Source organism: Alligator sinensis, unplaced genomic scaffold, assembly GCF_000455745.1.
Source record: "Alligator sinensis unplaced genomic scaffold, ASM45574v1 scaffold410_1, whole genome shotgun sequence".
Lineage (NCBI taxonomy): Eukaryota > Metazoa > Chordata > Crocodylia > Alligatoridae > Alligator > Alligator sinensis.
In genome coordinates, this window is record NW_005841972.1 from 1,086,886 (window position 1) to 1,105,037 (window position 18,152).

General features: G+C 44.8%; 1 protein-coding gene across 4 annotated transcripts in view; it reads right to left on the reverse strand.

Annotated features, from left to right (window-relative positions):
- MPG (N-methylpurine DNA glycosylase) overlaps nucleotides 1–12,836 on the reverse strand; it is a 63,425-nt gene extending 50,589 nt beyond the window's left edge. Inside the window, exon 1 of one of the 4 annotated variants that reach the window (XM_014518634.2) lies at nucleotides 12,771–12,836. The gene's annotated coding sequence lies outside the window, so the exon portion shown is untranslated. The other 3 variants (XM_025200618.1, XM_025200616.1, XM_025200617.1) reach the window with 3 other exon arrangements.
- Nucleotides 12,837–18,152: the final 5,316 nt, after the last annotated feature.

Sequence of the window (18,152 nt, forward strand, 5' to 3'; positions counted from 1 at the left end):
GGGGGGGGGAATTGTTTTGTTAATAATAATAATGTATCTTGGGTCAAACTAGCCAAATCAGTTCCTAATTCTCAGTTCCTCTGCTCAGTTCCAAACTGAGCAGAGTTCAGTTATTCAAGTCTGTGTAGTGCTACCACCAGTAAGTAATTCTACCTCCCAGACTTTTCAGTCTGAGACTTAAAATACTCCTAAATCCATGGCAGACATCCCACATGCAAGTCCCAAGCCCAGAGACCTGGAAGTTCAGATGCGCCGCCCCCCCCGTCTCTCTTGCCCGTGGCCAAAAGCCATAGAAGTAAACTAGAGGAAGAGCCCAAGAGCAATCCCCCAACACCCTACATTGTTTAGCCAAGATCCTCCCATTGGGAAGCTACAGTAGACCGCCCATAGTACAATAGACAGGTCTCCACCCTCAGCTGCCCTACCCTCAGCAGAAAAAAAGCAGAGAGCTCCAACCTGAAGCCTCTCCCCCATCTCTTGTGATTCCTGAGCTGGAAGTCCCTTTATCTTAGACTGCCAAATGAGTCATGATAACTACCAGTCTTCACTCACAGCATCATTCCCCTTATGTACTTTGCCTTACTGGAAGGTAGGGCCAGTACACACAAACCTGACTTCCCTAGACTCTTAACATTTTGAATATAAGAAGCAGTTAAAGCATGCTATGACAGTATAACCAAGCACAGAAGTTTTTTACTCCCCTATCCATGCATACCAATGGAGGATATGTAGTTAAGAGACAGTCACCTAATTTGACATAGTATACCAATGGCTGTATGCAAATAAGTACCAGAGATCATCACCTCTTGTCACAGAGGTACAGTAGCAAGAGGGTCACATCTGTTATGTTCTTTGCAATGATGAACGACACCATCTTTTCAAAATCCTAGATCTGCCCACGATTACAAACCATTTTTCCAGTCTATCTAGGTCATTCTGGATCCCAGCCCTACCCTCCAGATGGTCTATAAATTCTACCCATCTTGCTGTCTTCAAATTTGTTAAGTATACACACAATCTCATCTTCACTATTAACAGCTTAATCATCAAGGAAGATATTAAAGAATAATCAGACCCAGGACAGATCTCTGGAGAAACTCAGTTGATACCTCCAAGTAGACACTGAGCCATTGATGTGTACTCATTGAGCACAATGATCCAACCAATTATGGATCCACCGTACAGTACCACCTTACACCTAATCTGTAATTCTTTAGGTATTAATGAGAATGTCATGAGAAACAGTATCAAAAGCCTCGCTGAAGTTGAAGTATATCACATCCACTACTCCTCCCTCATCCATAGAGCCTGTCACCTTAGCACAGAAGGAAACCAGGTTGGTCAGGCATGACTTGATTTTGCCGAATTCATGATGGTTGTTCCTAATGCCCTTCTCCTTTCAGTGTTTAACAGTAGATTTGTTGAGGATCTACTCCATGGTCTTTTCAGGAATTGAGGTTAGGCTCACTGGTCTATAATTCCCCAGATTCTCATTCTTCCCTTCCTTAAAGATTGGAACAGGGCAAATATACTGCCTATCATCTGGCATCTTACCCAACCTCCACAAGTTCTCAAAGAAATAGCCAATGACTCCAAAATAACCTCAGCCAATTATTTCAGTACTGTAGGGTGCATCCCATCCAACCCTGCTGATTTGAAATTATCTAGCTTCTCTAAGTCAGAGCTTTCCAAACTGTGCGCCGCGACACATTAGTGTGTCGGCGGCAGTGTGTAGGTGTGTCGCGCGAAATGCAGAAAATTTTGCGGAAGGGCACCGCGGAGCTCCCTTACTCGCGTCTGCTTCCCTTGGCCCCTCCCCTGGAACTGAATTACTGTGTCGCGAAATGATGCATGTCTAAAAAGTGTGTCACCAACATGAAAAGTTTGGAAAGTTCTGCTCTAAGTAATCCCTAACCTGTTCTGTTACTATTCAAATTCATTTGACTCCTTCCGTATCTTTGCAGCCAACTGCATGTGTCATCGGTAGTAGTACTAGTAGGCATTTTTCTGTCTTGCAAGACAATATAATTGCAGAGTGAGGTATTAGCTTGCAGAACATCTGCGAGTGTGGCTGTAGAGGCCAATTCTTGAGTGACAGTCCCTTCTGCACTTATTACATGCGAAGCTCATATCAAAAAATCCTGAATGTGATACAGGGTTCTTCTCCCTGAGGTTTCTTCTTTCTTCTGAATGTTGGGTTCTTCTCTCCTCAAAAGCCTTTGTTCCACATTTAACAGACAGTTTCCAAGCACTTCATCAAGGACTTGGAACGTGGCAAGAAGCACCCTGAGCAAGTTTGCAGATGACACCAAACTGGGGGGAGGGGAGGGCTAGGATTCAGAGTGACCTAGACAAATTGGAGGATTGAGACGAAAGAAATCTCATGAGGCTCAACAAGGACAAGTGTAAAGTCCTGCACTTGGAGTGGAAGAATCCTACACACCAATATAAGCTGGGGGCTGACTGGCTGGGCAGAAGTTCTGCAGAAAAGGACCCGAGGGCTACAGTGGACAAATAGCTGACTATGAGCCAGCTGCAGGCCCTTGTGGCTAACAAGACTAACAGTATACTGGGCTGCATTGGTAGGTGTGTTGCCAGCAGGTCATGGGGAGCGATTATTCCCCTCTATTCAGTATTGGTGAAGCCACATCTGGAGTACTGTGTCCAGTTTTGGGACCCCCACTACAGAAAGGACACAGACAGATTGGAAAGAGTCCAGGAGGCAACAAAAATGGTGAGGGGGCTGGGGCACATGACTTATGAGAACAGGCTGAGGGAACTGAGCTTATTAGTTTGGAGAAGAGAAGGCAGAGGAGATTTAATAGCATCCTTCAACTACTTGAAGGGAGGTTCAAAAAGAGGATGGAGCTAGACTGTTCGCAGTGATAGCAGATAACAGAACAAGGAGCAACAGTCTCAAGTTGCAGCAACGGAAGTTTAGGATATTAGGATAATATTTAGATAATTAGGAAAAACTCTCTCACTAGGAGGATAGTAAAACACTGGAACAGGTTACCCAGAAAGGTTTTGGAACCTCCATCCCTGGAGGTTTTCAAGACCCGGCTAGAAAAAGCTTTGGCTGGGATGATCTAGTTGGGGATGTTCTTGATTTGAGCAGGGGGTTGGACTAGATGACCTCCTGAGGTAATTTCAAACCTTATTTTCTATGACTGTATGACTTCAAATTTTCAAGTCTTCTCCCAGTCATTTGGCTCAATGTTCATCTCTCTCTTGCAAGCATATTTGACCTGGAGATACTAACACTGGTCCTCTTCCTATAAAGACGTATCCATACAAGAGCTCCTTGGGTACATGGCCAGTATCCATTCTCCACATATGACCACGCCATTGAAGTTGACATTGACTAAAAAGAAAATGGATGCTCAGAATGTTGGCACATTCCAAGACCTCAGCCTGGGCAACTTTGTCCAACAAGGAAATTCCTAGAATGTGGTGAAGGCAATGTTAAGTTGTCATCTGGTAGCTACCCCTATTTGTGAAAACTGAAAAGAGGCATTAACCACTTCAGCCTTCTCTGGATCCTACATAACTAGATAGCTTTCTGCATTCCATAATGGATTTATGGGTTTTTTGGCCGTCTTCCTGACATGCTTGTTGAATGCCTTTTACGTCCCTTTCCAGTTACATCTCAAATCATGCCTTGGCCTTCCTAATTTTCTCCCTGTGTGCAAGTGATACTCTTACACACATTCCTTTTAACACAGCCAGGCTTCCCATTTTTGCAAGATTCCTTTTCGAGTTTCAACTCATTGAAGAGATTACTGTCTAGGCAGGCTGGTCTCCTGTTTTACTTCCCAGTCTTTTGTTGCTTTGGGATTGTTTGATCCTGCACCCTTAAAAAGGCTTCTTTAAAGTACAGTCAGCTCACCTGCATTCCTTTTCCCCCCTCAGACTTGCCTCCTTCTCCTTCCTTCCTTTAGAATCTTGAACTCTAAATGTTTTTGGTAACCGTCTGTGGCGGGGGCAATGGAAACGTCAAGCCGCAGGGATCCTGTGGCAGTGGCAAAAGCTCCTCACCACCAAAGACGCTAGTGGCCGCACTGGACACTGAGCTGCAGGGACATGGCGGCAGCAGCAGAATCGCCGCGCTGCCAGCAGTACCAGCGAACCCACAACACGCAGGGCTGCGGAAAAATGGTAGCGGGGGCAGGAAAGCCACGCTGGCAATCCCACAGCCCCCGGGGACATGGGAACAGGACAGTGGCAGGTCCACCGCACAGCTAAGCTTACTAGCAACCCAGCAGCATCCCACGTCTCAACCAGCTGGGGCCCAGGGGCGGGCCGAAGAAGAAAAGCCAGCACCAGCTGGGAGGCGCTTTGTAAGCACGTGCTGATGCTATTCGCTGCCCAGGGCAGCAAGACACAGATAAAAGTCCCAGCTTCCGGCCCAACAGTGGGACCAGAAGGAAGTCCCTGGCAGCCTAGGGCAGGCTGCAAGACAAGCTGGGAAAAAGCCGAAGACGACCAGTGGTGGGAGCTACCTCCAGCCATTGAGTCAAGGGAGCTCCCCCAGACATCAGGAGGGAGAACGTGGGAATCCTCCTGAGGAGAGGGTCAAGAAGAATGATGAAAAGACCAAGGAGGAAGAACAAGGATGGTGACTGACACCAACACCGAGTCCAAGGAACATCGACACAATAAGAGATTGGGGCTAGGTTGGGTATAGGGGAAGTGGATCCCCAAAATCCTCGTGCTACCAGGAAACCGTAGCCAAACACCACTGAACCAGGTGTACTATCAGTCCCCGAGAAAAAGGTTCCATCAAGGATGTGGCAGGTGAGAATCAGTGGGTCAGGTAACTGGTGCTGGGACAAACTATCAGCCCGCAAGCCTGCAGTTGGCTCAGGGCAACCAGAAAAGCATAGGCAGGGAGCACCAGACAGGCATGGCTGGTTACATGGTCACCCAAATTACCTTCCACTTTCACATTCTGAACCAATTCCTCCCTTCTTGTGAGCAGCAGGTTGAAAAGAGCTTCCCCTTTAGTTGGCCTCTCTACCTTCTGTACCAAAAAGTTATCTCCAGCACACTCCAGAAACTTGCTGGACTGCTTCTGCACTGCTGTATTTCCCTCCCAGCAGATATTCCAATAATTCAAGTCTCCCTTGAGAACCGGGTCCTGTAATTTGGAAGCTTCATTAGTTGTTTAAAGAAGGCCTCATCCACCTCTTCCTGTTATCCCTTATTAAGTTTTTATCCAGGTCCCCTGGCTCTTTACTTACTTCAGGGCTTTTATCTTCTTCCCCCAATGAACTTAGTTTAAAGCTCTCCTCACTAGGTTTGCAAGCCTATATACCAGGGGTGGGCAAAATGCAGCTTGTGGGCTGGATGCGGCCTGCCAGGCCATTCTCTCCGATCTGTGGGGCCCCTAAAAAAAATTTAGAAAATTAATATTTATCTGCCCCTGGCTGCCTGTCATGTGGCCCTCGATGGCTTGCCAAAACTCAGTAAGTGGCCCTCCACCCAAAATAATTGCCCACCTCTGCTATATACAAAGACATACTTCCCTCTCTTCGTCAGGTCTACCCCATCTCTTCTCAGCAGTCCATTGTCCGGGAACATCACTCCATAGTCAAAGAAGCCAAAGCCCTGCTGGCGACACCATCTAGGCAGCCAGGTGTTGATCTCCAGGATGCACTTGCTCCCTGCTAGGCCTTTACCCTGGACTGGAAGGATAGATGAGGACACCACCTGGGCCACATTCCCTGCATCCAAAGCTATGTTGTCTTTCTCAACTTACTAAAGGTCACCAACAGCAATATCATTAGTGCCTATAGAGATGAGCAGCATTGGACTCTAGGAAACCTTTCTATGAGGTCTTGGATGCATGCTCCTGGCAAGCAGCAGACCTCTTAAGCCAGCAGGTCAGGCTGATAGATGGATACCTCCATAGCCCTCTTAAGGAAAGGTATGCTCTTAAGGAAACCCTGGAACCTCTTGTATGCTTGGAGGCCTCTTCCCTCAGGGATAAGTAAAAAAAATGTTCTTTGTTCTTAGACTAATCTGCCTTAAATATTTATGCAAAAGAAAATACTCAATTCCCTTTCTCCCTGCAAAACATCATGATATGGAAGGGCAAGAAACCTACTTTGTCTTCTAGAAATTCTTATGCCAAAACTTTGGTATAGAAATAAGACAAAAAGTCTTCCATGCCATTAAACATAACTTTCTAATTGCTGGAATCCAGACCATTGTTTCCATTGTCTATAAAGAAACAGCATTAAAAGAAGCCAAACTGCTACTTTTCCCCACGTCTAAGCTGAGCTATTTGGGGTAAGGAAACATGGGTCTTGCTGCACTACATCTTTGTGAAGAGGATAAGAAGCTTCTAGTAAAACCCCAAATCACATGAGACAAAGTTAGACACGCTCAACAGTATATTAGCCCCTGAAGAATGAAAACAAGATTTGTTCAGTTTACTGACTTGCCCTCTTCAAGACTTTCCTATTCTTCCTTTCCTAACTACCGACTTGGTTCTATGTTTTTGACACCATAGCATTCTTGTCTACGATTAGCCTTATCACAGTAAGAATCTACATGTGTGTCTGTACTGTATTAATAAGACATTATTACTATATTCACTCTATTCCAAAGCAAGGTTCTCCCCCCATATAACATCAGAAGAAAAGCCCCTTATCTTGGAATCATGTAGGAGGCAGTAGGGGGACAGGCAGCAGCTGTAACTGTGACCTCAACACAGGGTTGAGGCTGGAGTTGCAGCTACTCTGCTACTGCCTGTCACCCCCTCTCGCTGCCACCTCTGCCCTTCCATACCTCCAATCCCCCTTGTTTGCCCCCCCTCCACTAGCCTTGGGCCTCCTGTCCCCCTACAACCTCTTCACCCCCTCCCCCCAAATTTTACCCCCTGCAGCCTCTGCCACCCTGCCTGCCCTCCAGCTGATTACCTTTGCTCTCGCTCCGACTCCACTCAAGCCTGGAGCACAGAGCAAGCGTGCTCCAGCCCCAGCTCAGTCCCGTAGTAGCCCAAGTGGGGGTACAGCAGCTCCAGCAGAGGTATTGCAGCTCCAGCCCTGGCTCCAGGGTCCTACCACTGGAGTGGTGCTACCACTACCACCAGGCTGGGCTGGGGCCAGAGCATAAACATGCTCTATACCACAAGCTGAAGAAGTAGGGCTGGAGCAGGAGCAAGGATGGGAAGAAGAGCTTATGGGAGAGGGGCAGGTAGGGGAGACAGAAGCAGCAGAAACAGAGGCAGGCACATAGGAAGGGGGAGGCAAGGAATGCAGTGGGGGCAAGGAGCAGGGATTAAGCTGCTTGACTCACCCCTACCCACCCCCTTACCACTGTTGCTTTTCCCACTACAGCAGTGAGGGGGACCGCTTTAAGACAACCCTCCAATACTAAGATTCTAAATATTGAAAATGGTAACAAATTTATACGTTTTCCATATATAGAAACAAATTACTGGGGAGTCATCTTAAATTCAGGGTTTTCTTATATTCAAGTAAATACAGTAGCTACTAGAAAAAAATTGGAACACTGGGCTGAATCTTCAAACTGATGACCTTCAAAGATACATGTATAGATTATGAGAGAGCTGATTTAACATGCAGGATAATGAAGCTTTCAAAACCTGAGGGGGAAAAAAAAGCCCTCAGTATCTGTATAAACAAATAGTTCTTTAGTTACAGAAAGATCTAGAAATACGCCAAGTTTCACTGACCTGTGAAAAACATTCTGGACATGGCCACACTTGTATGCTATCAGCAAGTGGGACAAATGAGCCTAAGTCTGCCATCCTTTCATATCTTATATAGTACCTTCTCCACAATTATTAATCATGCGTTTATTTTACTTTATTTTTATTGAGTTCTCTGTTTTTTCCCCACAAATAAATGTATTTTAATTTAAATTGAATGCAGATTCTGATGTCTGCTAGCAGACACTGAGCACCTGAAGGTAAGAAGTTAAAGATAAAGGAAAGGAAAAACTGAAGAAATGACAGCATAACTAGAGTCAAAAACAGGGGCACATCCCTCAAAAGATACTATCCCAAAAAGCTAGCAAAGTACAGTCAGGTGTGGGCATGGAGAAAGCTTGAATGAGGCTACAAACACACAGATACTCTCTTGCATAGCAGAATGCCCCAATCTCCTGAGAAGCCTATGCTTTAAAACAAAACAAAACAAAACATGGAGCACGTTCTGGTAAATCTAGGACCAGACTGATTTCTTCCCCTCTCTCTAGTTCCAAAATTACACTATTTTGGCAAGATATCACACTGGTCACATTTCTCTGCCTTTTATGGGCATTTAGTTGTGACATCACACCTGCCTCTACTCTAGAAACAATATGGTATTCAAACACCATCTACATAACTGATTCCTGAGCCAATATATTTACATTAATAAATACAAAAATAACTACACTAACAGAGATATGGGGCAGAAAATTTTCCAAAACCAAAACTCAAATCCTTATTTCATCTCAGACTGCAAGTGAAAGCAAAACCAAAACTAAAACTGTGATTAATTTTTGTTTCACTTTCAATTCAACAAACACTCACAGCAGTGTCTCATTTCCTTTATTGAGTTGGAGAAGTTGGAAGTGTTTGCATAAGATGTTAGTTTTTTAATGCTTTTGGCTTGCCTTAGTCATAAGAATGCCTAATCAGAAAAAAACTAGTGTGTGGCATCATTATAGTGAAATTCAAGCCACTGAAGGAAGGAAGGAAGTTGGTAGATGTAAATATTGCAGGCAGAAGTATGCTAACAACGCAACAAGAATGAAGGAATGTTTAACAACATGTAGAAACTGTCCCGAAAGAGTACAAGCCATATACAGAAAGCAAATAAAAAGAAGTGGTGGAACAACATCATCTGAGAAAAGTCTACTTCAGGAATCATATGCAAGTAAACAAATTAATATGTTAAAACAACACACAGTACTGACTAACATCTATATTGTTTTAAAACATTATAAGTTTTTCAAGTTGTTAATGCAACTCTAGACTATTATTTACTTAAAATATTTGTATCCTGCTTTTCTGCTGGCACTAAGCACCCAAAGTGGCTTAGGCTTAACCATATTTTTTTTTAAAGTTACACAATAGATAAACAGTTAACTATTTCAACCCAGCAGAGCAAGCTTAGTCCTCTAGCCAATGGCAGAGGCTAGACTATACTTCCCTTTGGCTCTGCAGTCCCAGGGCAACTGAGCAGCAAGTTGAGCAGCAGAGGGTTCCTTCTGGAAGGGATGGAGGAAGCAAGCTCCCTGACGCTTCTTCTCCTTCTGATGGATGAGGCCAGACTAGAATAGGCTAAAATAAAAATCTTTTCCCCCTTTTGTTGCAGGAACTTCATAGCTTAAGTGTAATAGCAGATTTACAAAAAATGGAAAATGAAAATGTTGAGCTGCCAGGTCTGGAGGAAGAAGCAGCAGGATCCTCGCTTTCAAGATCACTGTCACCAGATACGTGATCCAGCATGAGTAGCTGTTTAAGACAGTCAAGCTCTTTATCAAGCTTTGTGGACAAAATGATCAAGAAGATCAAGAAAAAGCAGATGAGATGTTAGCCCAAGCTATGTTTGCAAGTGGTACACCTTTCCATAACTGTAAATCAATACTGGAAGGAACATTACAAACTAATTTGCCCATCATAAATTACTGTCATGTTATTGCTCATCACATTCTCTCTTCGATAGAGAGTATGACAGAGCTCAAACAATGGTTATTCAAAGGATTGGTCAAGCAGAATTACTGACTCCGATGTCAGATGGATAGACTGATAAACAAGAAAATCCTTTATTGAACATTATGTTAGCAACACCTGAACCAACATTCCTGAAAGCAATTGCTACCAAATCTTCTTGTCATACAGGTGAATATATAGCCAAATTACTGAGAGAAGAGATTGAAAGTGCAGGTCCCTCCAGGGTACAAGCCCTTATAACTGATAACGCCAGTAACATGAAAGCTGCATAGCCGCTGCGGGCCAGACAAAATGGCTTGGTGGGCCGCATGTTGGACAAGACTGCTCTAAGGATCCTAAGCATTCCACCAACAGCAGCTTCTTGTGAATGAAACTAGAAGGCTTTCAGCTCAATCAAGACAAAAAAAGAGGAACAGACTAACAAATGAATGCACTACTAAGTTTTTTTCTATTTCTCAATTCTCTCTTGCTTCTGGAGAATCAGTCAGAAGCATAATTAGTGAAGAAGATGCAGCATGATGATAAATTGCCCTTGCGGACAGACTCCTTGGTAAAACCATCCTTTAGCAATAGAGAACGTGGTTCAAGTAGTTCTGAATCAGATTTGCTTCCAACTGATTCTGAAATGGAACTAATAAGTAGTGCAAGTGATTCTGCAGACAGTGACAGTGAAACTGGAGGTGCCACGATGACCTCAGTGGAAGAGAGTTTAACTCTGTTGAAGTAGATGAGTGGATAACCACGGCATATCATGCACAGTTCTTTGGGTGTGCTAAAATGAGTGTATCAACAGTTTTCAGTGCCTTTGTTTTTTTCTTAAATTGATACAAGCAAGGTAAGGGAAGCACATGCTATTGTGTATTTTCTTTACATTTTTACAAGTATTCCAATAAAAATAATTTCTTCCCACAAAAAGCTTTAAAATGTGTTTGAATATAACATTTAAACCATACTAAGTGTGCTGTATTTTATTTTTTTCCTAATCAAATATTTCAGTTCAAATACTTGTGGTTATTGGGAAATAAAATTAACATTTTTAGTTCTGTTTACTAAATACAAGTCAAATAAACATGCTAAATCAGACCATGCTCTATTTAGGGCATTGGAAATTTTTTCCAGAAAACCCACATCTCTGTACACCAACAGCAAAACTTAACAATTACTGCTGTTCAAGAAGCAGCACTTGCTCATGAGGCTGCATCTCTCCATTCAAAGGAGATATAAATGTTGCTGCAAACATGACATCGGGCTCACTAAGTACAGTCCAAAAGGAGTTTTCCAAAGTCACCACCAGCTCACTGAAGAATTAATTCTCCATCCTTCAGAAGCTCCTATAGCTATGGTGGAAGCCACGGACAAAACAGAGGCTGTTTCTGCCATGCTAACTGCAATCACTGTAAGCACAAGGATCACATTAAATGTGTACCAGAAACTCAAGCCATCCAGAAAAAAGTCAAATGAGCAGGGCATACCTTCAACCGACACAAATATTGTTGCTGATCTGAATAAAATTTCAGCCTGTTGAGCACTTGCAGATACTGGGTTTGTCAATTGTGAAGAAAACACACCTGAACAGAAGATCTACACCACAGTGCTGTTCCAGGGTATTCCATGTGTCACAGAGGATCCTCAGGATTCCACATCTGCCTTAATTTCACAAGAGACAAGAAATGCTGTGCTCTCCAAAATCAACCACCTATTGTCACATGTGAAACAAGACTTGTTGACTACAATAAACAAGCTGTTGACTTAAAACAGGAGCAGACAAAATACAGCCCATGGGCCAAGTATGGCCCACCAGGCAATTTCGTCCTGCTCACAGGCACCTACCAATTAATTGTACCCCGCCAGGCGCATATGCTTCACTCCCACCGTCCCATGTGGGAGGGCCCCAGCCAGCATGCACAGCTTCCAGACGGGCCCACTGCTGCCACCACCAGGGGACCTCCTCACCTTCCCCAGCCTCCAGCGGCTCCTCCTTCTGTCTCTGCTGCAGTGCTCACTCCAAGCAGGAAGTAGGGAAGCTGCAGCTGGGCAGGAGCGTGGGACTGGTGGAAGTCCGGAGCCTGGGGTTTGCACTGGTAGCAGGGTGGCCGGAGCATGGAACTTGGGTGAACAAGGTGTAGGTGTGAGTGTGAGGTTTGTGGGGTGGGTGTAGGGACCTCCCCCCCCACACATGGCGCACAGCACACAAAGAAAGATTAAAAATACCCACAGTCCATACCAATCTGGCCATGGGGTAAAGTTCCTTCCTGACCCCATATACAGCACTGGTTTGACCCAGAGTGGAGGGGCAGGATGCTCTAGCCAGGTACCTCTGGCTTTAAGTCCTAGAAAAAGCACTGGCACACCCTAGTCAAAATCCCTTGGCTACAGCCAAAACCCCATGCCTCTGAGGGAAGCTTAAAAACACTTTGACACACATAGCAGGGAGCAACCAGCAAAGCCCAGAAACATGGGAAATACTCACAGCAGAACAGAGGCCTACTGCTGATAGTAACTGGAATTTGCAATTGGTTTTTTTTTTTTTTATTACAATAGCATGCAAATTCAAGGCTGAAGCCTCACAGAAGGACTGATGAAAAGCAAATTAAAGACCTGTATACATCAAAGCTTCCCAGACTTGTAGCTGAGCACCAAAAGCAAAAACTCGGGTTCTCCACCCATACAGATGTCCAAACCAAACACAGCTGCGCACCTCCAAAGCCAAGCAAGCAAACCACAGTGGGTGCCTGCAGCTGTTCTTGAAGTGACAGGGCCAGTGTCATACCAAGCCAAGACTCCAGATGCTAACACACTTCACAGACATGGCAGCGGTGCCCAGATGCTGGGCCAGGCTTCAGTCCAGGAGACATCCTGCTGCCACAGAGCAGGCTCTCACAAGGCCCATTAAATGCTCTAGCTGCTGGCAGTAAGCACCTCCAAAGCCGGCCTGGCCTAGGCTGCACGAGGAAGCCGCCAAGCAGGCTAAAAGGAGCAGGGCAGGAGTGAGCAGCAGAGCAGCCGGCCCCTCGGCCAGCGGCCCCCGGACCGCTGAGAAACGCGAGCGCGGCACCCACAGCCGCTCCCAACTCACCTGCCTCTGAGCCAGTCGCCGCGGCTGGAGCTCGGCGCTGAGCCGGGAGCCACGCCCACCCGACGCTGCGCCTGCGCAGCTCCTGCTAGGAGCCCGCCGCAGGCCGTCTTCCCGCGGAGCGTTAGCTCGGAGTCTCGTCTAGCCCCTCCCCGTCTCGTTCGCCACTTGCGCCAGCCGGGCTCTAGTTTATGCTCGTGGAGCCGCCGCTGTGGCGGCAAGGCCAGGCCGGGTGTGCCTGCAGCGCCGGGCCGAGCGTTCCCCCTCCTGTCCCGGCTTGTTCTTGAGGTGAGGCTCCAGCGCCAGCTTTCTGCTTAGTTGACGGTTGCTGCTGTTTCCCGCCCGTGTTTATTGGCACGGGAAGGATGTCGGCAGAAGGGATAGCAGCCAGGCATTTCAGTAACATGTACACTATGAAAGAAAGAACCTCGGAGCAAAGCCTGGGGTGCATCACACTCACTAAGCCCTAGGTGACTGGTAGAGGGTGCACACGCCCTCCCCCCCACAGGTGCCCTACCTGAGGGCCAGCACCAACTCTGTTGGCAGGGCTGGTGCCCCCGAGCTGTTGGCAGCTTCTGCAGGTGCCCCCCCAGATTCAGGAGACACCAGTCACTCATGCACTAAACTTCTGTTGCCACTGTAGAAAGCAGCTGCAGGAACTAATTGAGGTCTGGAAAACCTGCCTTATAATCAAATTCTTTAGAGAAGGATGAGGGGTGACTTGACCACAGACTACAAGGACCTCAGTGGAAAGATTTCTAATAGCATTAGACTACTTGATCTATCAGGCAGAGGTATTCACTACCAATGACTAGAAGCTAGGCAAATTCCGAGAACAAACAGATTTTTAACCATAAGGAGGTTGAACCACTGAAGAAAGATAGTTAAGGATGTGGGGGATTATTTGCTATCTGCAACATACACCAGGGACTTGTACACCAGGCCACAAATCAGATACTCCTGGCTTTGGTGGATATTATTGTTAGGGTGACAATATTTGAATCTTAGAGAGTGCTGGATTTGCAGCTGAATACAAGGCATGACCTGTGGCCTAGCAGACCTGCAGAATGATAGCTAAGCCAGCCATTTGCTTATACTAAGTGACCATCTTAACTGCGTCAACCATTTTTCTGGAAAAAGCAGCAGTTAAGCCTGTGTGCTGTGAACCAGCTATAGCAAGAAACGAGATAAGATATGGAGGCCCATAAAAGGTGGAAGACGGTACAATCTGAGACAGAAAAACAGACTGGAATGTGAAAAAAAACACGTACTTAGTAACAGAATCCAAGATGAACATATGCAAAAAGGTGAATGGTGATTGGTGAAGAAGCCTCCAGAAGTTTCCAGGTTTTGGTCAAAGTCCACCCATTGAAGAAGAGAAGTCAAGGTCATGCGCTCGTAGCAAAAAGGCATGTAAATTAATGAAATGCATAGACAATTCCATGCTAATGAAGCAAACAGTAAACAGAGACAGAGCTTGAGATAGGAGGAGAAATGGGTAGAACATAAGGGAGGGTCAAGGGTAGAATAAATGTTAATGAGTATAAATCAAAGTGTATAAATGTGGGAAAAAACTATCATTCACTGTGGTTCCCCAGTTTGTTGGGTTTTTTGGAGCTAGTCCGAAGCTGTCTCCATTCTGAATAAAGCTGTTGTGAGCAATGTGTGCTGGTGTTTGCTCCCTGCTTGCTCTGGCTAATGAGTACCAGGATCCATGAGCAATTGCATCGTTGTGTCCCTAGTCTTTGGGCACCGCGTGGAATCAGGGTCTAACATCTTGGCGTAGTTGGCAGGATTTGACACACATTTGCAGGGGACTGATCATTCCAATCCTACCAGGGTAAGGCCTAGCAGGAGTACTGGGTTCTCTTGGGCCTGGGTCGGCTTGGCGTGAACTAGGTTCTAATGGGCCATCTCGGCTATCGTACCCTGTCTTTTACCTTTCACCAGTAGCATGGCAGCAGGTTCAGAGGCTTTTCCTCTAAACCTGGGGGGTCAGGGTGACCTCAGTGTTTTTTTGGTAAGTTGGGTTAAACGGAATGGGGATCCAGGACCCCAGGAAAGTCCGTCTAGCCTGGCTTGTATTACAGCCTTGGGTTGGGTCAAAGAAATTTTAAGTAAAGCAACTGCCCTCCAAGCTTTAGCTTGGAGTGTTCAAGATTTCACCTCCAGACTGCTGACACCTGAGAGAGAGAGCTTCAGAGTGAAGCCTGCTTTCTGGTTGGATGTACCTTAATTCTGATGATAACCCTAAGCTTAGTAGCTATAGAATTGTTTAATTGTCTGTATTGTTGCTTTTTTGTTCTTGCTCTGTATCAATAAATTCACCTATTATCGACTGGCAGGTGTTGTAGACAGTCTAAAAGTTGTGCCCACCCAGCAACTCCACCAGGACACAAGAGTAGTAACTTGACTGATCAGAGAATTTGTTGATGCAGAGTGATTTGTTTAAGTGGGGTCAGCTGAAACTTGTAGTAAGGTAGAGTTATATACGAAGTAACTGAAGTTGCAAGTATTGTGCAGGAGATGTTGTTTGTTTCTGCTGATCAGGAGACTTTGTTTGTCCAGGTCAGGCAGAGTAGTGCACATGAGTATATGCTGTGGTCCCCTTGGAATTAAGTAAGAACCTCCTGTTGTGTTTACAATAGGAAGCTAAAAAGCAAAGAAAGTCATCTCTTTGCTAAAAAGGCTGTGTGAATGAACAGGGTCTTTTAACTCTAAAACCCCTGAGTAAAAATATAATTACAGCTTTCTGTGCAGAAAAGATGAAAGCAAGTATGTGTTTGTTGTGAAATTTGAAAAGTGTAAGTTACCAATGCAGGATATAGCAAGACAGTGTTACACGGGCAGTATAGCTTCAGAGAAATCAAAAACAGTTAGAGAAATGTAAGAGAAACACTCTAGAATCCTGTGTGTATCAGAAAATAGAAGCAAAGTAGCACAGAAAGAGACAAGGTATGTTACTAGGCATCTGTTCAGGCAGTAGCAGAGAATTTGTGATTAGAGGTAAAGGGAAACTTGGTGTGTCTCCCCCCACCCAAGAACAGTAAAGAGCCTAGAAGAGATAAAGATTATTAACAGCTGTGGAACTAGAGATCAGTGCCCAGAATTAATTTGAGTTACTCTGAGCAGGGAAAAAGGAGTAAGCTTATCAAAGGCACATTTTGTTTTTCTCTGCAGAGGCATAGTTTAAAAATTTATTTTTAAGGTAGGAAGAGTTTTCTTGAAGGGATTGTGTGTAATGTGTAATTTGTCACCCATGGCCTTTCAGGGGACCTTTCTTAGTCCAAGTGAAGCTTGCTGGGTTGTACAGCTTGCTGGGTTGTGAGAGAGAGAAAATTGATGAATGAATTCGTTTGCAGAGAGCAAGGCAGGAAGGAGCCACTGATAAAAACAAATTGTGAAGCCTGTAGCCCCAAAAAAGTTATGGTTAAGATCTGTTAAGGAAAGAAAAACTAAAAGGTAAATGAAACCTAGAAAAAATGTTAGGATTCTAGAAAGTTGTTAGAGAGAAAAAGAAAAATCTAATAAAAAGTCTGCACAACCCTAGAAGACCAAGTAATCTGGCAGTCGGAGCACACACAGAAAAAATCACCGTTACAGCTGCCAGAGCCGGGAGCCTGCAATCTCAACTGACCCGAGGTGGGGCCCAGAAGTCAAAGACTGTGCCCATAAGAAATAAAACCAAAGCGGGAGAGTAGAAAGTTTAATCCTAGGTATGACCTGAAACTGCCACCCTCCTAGGTGTAGTTAGTGTAGTAAAGCTACCTGTAACAGGGTAGGCTCTGCAAAGTGCTACATCATAACCACCCTAAGGAATAGGCAAAAGCAAATATAAAGTGACTTAAAACCCACCTCCATGTGAGGTATTCTTCATTAACAAAAAGCTAAGGGGAGCATACTCCAACAGAAAAACCCTTGATGCAAGCAACAAAAAAAGAGTTGTGTGACATGAAACGCCCGCCACTTTAAGAGAAGAATACTGCTGTAAAAGCAGCCTCTGCAAGGTGCAAAGAGGATAATTTTTTGAATAAGTGCCAACCTGGCTATAAGCCAAGCAAAGCCAGCCACAAGTGTATGAGCTTAAGAATAAACTAACCAAAAGGGGTGAACTCCCCTCCCTTTTTGTTCTTGTATTTTACAGGATGAAATCATAACTGAAGAAGTTTGCTAAGTACAAGAAGAAATCTTGTTATGTGTAGTGATTGTGTTTTACTAAGTTTGTATAATGCTATTATTATAAGTAATTGTAATGTCAACTATGCTAGACTATAAAATGTAAAGCAAAAATTTTGATAAGTTTTGACATACCTGAAGAGTGGCTACAAAAATGATACATTGTGCAGAGCATCACCTCCATTACCTGGCAGAGTTCAGCCATGTCAAAGATCAAGAAGGCTACTGAACTGTTTGTTTTATTTTCATCCTTTTGTTTCCTTCCCCCTCCGTGTGTGTGTGTGTGTGTGTGTGTGTGTTGCCAATGAAAAAGCAAAAAATATCCTGATAGTACCATCGCCCTAGTTACTGGCTCGGTCTCAGGCTAGAAAGCAAGTCACCTAAGAACTCTCCCACTCATCATCAACAATAGGCAAAAGGTCAGGTCAGTCCTCTGTCCGAGCAATGCAAAAGCACCATCTATCTTGCCAGGCCCAAGAGCTGTATTATGTGGAAAGAGTGATGACCTCTGGAGAATTGGCTGGGCTTCTCTTTTGCTGCCTATACTAATCCTGTGAGGGAGTGTTAGGGTGACAATATTTGGACCTTAGAGAGCACTGGATTTGCAGCTGAATACAAGGCATGACCTGTGGCCTAGCAGAGCTGCTGACCACAAGGCAGAATGATACCCAAGCCAGCCATTTGCTTATGCTAAGTAACCATCCAAACTGTGTCAACCATTTTTCTGGAAAAAGCAGCAATTAAGCCTGTGTGCTGTGAACCAGCAAGGAATGAGATAAGATACAGGGGCCCAAAAAAGTTGGACAATGGTACAACCTGAGACAGAAAAACAGACTGGAATGTGAAAAACAACACGTAATTGGTAACACAATCCAAGACGAACATATGCAAAAAGGTGAATGGTGATTGGTGAAGAAGCTTCCAGAAGCTTCCAGGTTTTGGTCAAAGTCCACCCATTGACCAAAGAAGAGAAGTCAAGGACATGCGCTCGTAGCAAAAAGGCATGTAAATGAATGAAATGCACAGGCAATTCCATGCTAATGAAGCAAACAGTAAACAGAGGCAGAGCTTGAGATAGGAGGAGAAATGGGTGGAACATAAGGGAGGGTCAAGGGTAGAATAAATGTTAATGAGTATAAACCAAAGTGTATAAATGTGGGAAAAAACTATCCTTCGCTGCGGCTCCCCAGTTTGTTGGATTTTTTGGAG